Below are 3,064 nucleotides of genomic sequence, written 5' to 3' on the forward strand. Positions count from 1 at the left end.
TATAGGTGATATAGGATGAATGTTTCTTTTAGAAAACCATTTGCTGTAGAACAAGAGTACTGGTAAGTTATACCTTCATTTGGATTTGAACCTTGGACGTTTTAAATCTGTTTCTTTGGTACTTAATGACTCAAAGGCTATTCAAGAAAGTATTTTTAAATTTTAATTTAATTTAAATGTTTTAACTTATTTACTTTATATGCAGCTCACTGCCCCCTCTCAGTCACACTCTTTTCAAATCCTTCCCCCATTTCCCCTCCTCTTTTTCTTTGAGCTGATGAGGCCCTCCTGGGTGTCCCCCACCATGACACTTCAGGTCTCTGCAGCGTTAGGTGCTTCTCTTCCATAGAGACTAGACAAGGCAGTCCAGCTACAAGAACATATTCCACTTACAGGTAACAGTTTTTGGGGATAGCATCATTTCCAGTTGTTTGGGACCTACATGTTGTGATGGCTCTCTGCTGCTTGTAGTTTTATGTTAATTCTGCTCTCCCAGGAGAGGTTGTCTGGAATGAAGACTGAGTCACATACTCAGGTGACTTCTTGTGAACCAATCCCCTAATGAATAAAGGAGCCAATCACTGGGCGAGTAGGCAGGACTTCCGGTTGGAAAGGAAAGAGAGGAAGCAGGGAGAGTTGGGCCCTTTGGAACAGCGACAGCATAAGAGTAAGATATAGCTGTTAGAGTTTCCTGGTATCATGGCGGAACCACAAGGATTCGCCACCAGAGGAATCAGATTTTAATAAGGCTTACAAGATTAGGTTTTGGTTGTTGCACTTAGAGATTGAGTTACCATTGTTTCTGAACTAAGTTTGTGTTGTATTTTCCTTCACAGGGTGGCTTTTCTGGGTTCAAGAGAGAATGGTAAAGGTACGAGGGCAAAGTGTGAGTTTGCCTGATGTGCACCACAAGGGCCATGGAGGATTTGAAGCACAGGGCTGGCATGGTAGTGACCTGCGAGTGAGCTGTGTGGAGATTGTGGAGTTCTGACTCAGTGCAGGCTGAACGTTGCCGGCACAAATTCAGGAACCAGCTGGTTCATATTTTTTTCAATAATTCCTGCAGCACCCACATGAAGAGCAAGTTGAACATCTGGTACATATGTGAGTGGATGCTTAGATACAGCCCATAGACGTCCTTTCGTTGGTGGTTCAGACTCTGAGAGCCCCAAGGCTCCAGGTTAGTTGACTCTGTTGGTCTTCCTGTGAAGTTCCTATCCCCTTTGGGGCCTGCAATTCTTCCTCCTATTCTTCCATAAGAATCCCCAAGCTCCATCCACTGTTTGCTTGTATGTGTATTTGAGTCACTGTTTGCCTGTGGGTCTCTGTATGTGTATCTGAGTCAGCTGCTGGGTAGAGCCTTCAAGAATATATTTTTAAATCTCAATATTTTTGCTTATTTTCTGCTATTTTTGCTATATAAGATTTGATGAGAGACAAAAGATTATTTTGTTCTATCTTGATATGTGCGCTATAATATAGACTATTTTAGTGATAGTTTCTCTGGCTACTAAGAAAAAGGTTCACTCTGTATCTTTTGAATTGATTGATACTTTTATATGATATACTTTAATCATATTCATTCCATTCCAAATCCTCCCAGTTCCACCCTGATGCTCCTACGCACTTAACATTGTGCCTTTTTAAAAAAATAAAACTTTGAGTCTAAGTTTTGTTTCCCTTATACTCTTGAGTATGGTTCCATATACTGAAGCATGGTCGACATATTTAGTAGCTCCATTCTTTTTTTAAAAAAAGCATTCACAGTATTGGAAGAAGGAAATGTAGTCAAGAAGTCATCTTTAGTCTCTTACTTTGTGCACCTAGGTCAATTGCAAGTTTCTCTGTTAGTCACTATTAAACAACAGATAGGAACTTCGTTAATGAGGGTTTACAGTTATGTTCATCTATAAGTATAGCAATAACTCGTTAGTAGCTGGTCCAATATTATACCTATGTCCTAGTTTTCTTTCTGTTGTTTTGATTGACATGTTGGGGAAGAACGGTTTTATTTTATCTTACAGATTATGGTCCACCATTCAGGGAACTCATGTCAGAAACTCAAGGCAGAAGTTGAGGCCATGAAGAAACACAGCTTTTCTAGGTCCTCCTGACTTGCTTATATAACCTGGGACTATTTGTCCAGCAGTGTCACCACTTACAAAGCACTGAGTCTTCACACATCAATCACTATTTTTTTAAATCCCCATAGTCTTGTCTACAGGTCCCAATCTTATGAAAGCATTGTCTTAATTAGCATTCATTTCTGCCTGACATGTCTAGGATTATGTCAAGTTGACAAAAAATGGGGAAAAAAAACCCTCAGTAATTTTGCATTTTTCCTTTACAAGTCTTTGTACATTTGCCATGGGGAAGATTTAGTAAGGTCATGACTGTAACAAGTGCCTCATGTATTTGAAAGTCTTTCTTTTTTGAGTTTGGGAAATGTTCTTCTACAATGGAATTAAAGTCTTGATTCTCTCTGTTTTATGTCTTTATATCAGATCTTCCTGTTGTGAGGATACTTAGATTTGGTCTGTTGAAGATAACCCACTCTTATTGGAAATTGTAGTTAAATATCTCTTTATTTATGTCCTTAGTGGTGTTTTAATGCTATATTTCATCAACCTGGTCCTCCATCTTGGATAGCCTCACTTCTGCTTGGTATAGTTTATAGGTGATGCTTTCGACTATGTTTTTATTACTTATTTTGATTTTTATTTGCTTGGCCCCTCCTCGTTCTCTTAAGCTCTTACCTCTCATTCTTACCTCCAGTTTTCCGATGGAATAGGCTTTCCCTAAAGAGCCACGTCTAATCTCGCGCAGGAATACCCTCCTGCGCTCCAACCATGGACTGGCCCAAGGGCTCTCGCCTATGTGGGAACCATCCAGCTCTCCCTCTCCACCTGCCCTCTCCTCCCTTTGGCCCTGTGGCTGACCAAGCTGCTCCCGGGGCCCCCACTTTGTTCTCAGCTCTTCCGGGTGTCCAGTGATGTATGGGATGTCTGAGACTGAGAACCTGTTGTCTCTGGCCTCCATGAGACCCAAAGACCTCGGACTACTT

At 40.9% G+C, this 3,064-nt stretch overlaps 1 long non-coding RNA gene across 1 annotated transcript; it reads left to right on the top strand.

Annotated features, from left to right (window-relative positions):
- Nucleotides 1–642: 642 nt before the first annotated feature.
- On the top strand, nt 643–2,485 carry 1700019E08Rik (RIKEN cDNA 1700019E08 gene). The gene is made up of 4 exons (NR_040497.1): nt 643–667; nt 837–871; nt 1,067–1,180; nt 2,025–2,485. It is a non-coding gene; the product is annotated as an RIKEN cDNA 1700019E08 gene (long non-coding RNA).
- Nucleotides 2,486–3,064: the final 579 nt, after the last annotated feature.

Source organism: Mus musculus, chromosome 2, assembly GCF_000001635.26.
Source record: "Mus musculus strain C57BL/6J chromosome 2, GRCm38.p6 C57BL/6J".
Lineage (NCBI taxonomy): Eukaryota > Metazoa > Chordata > Mammalia > Rodentia > Muridae > Mus > Mus musculus.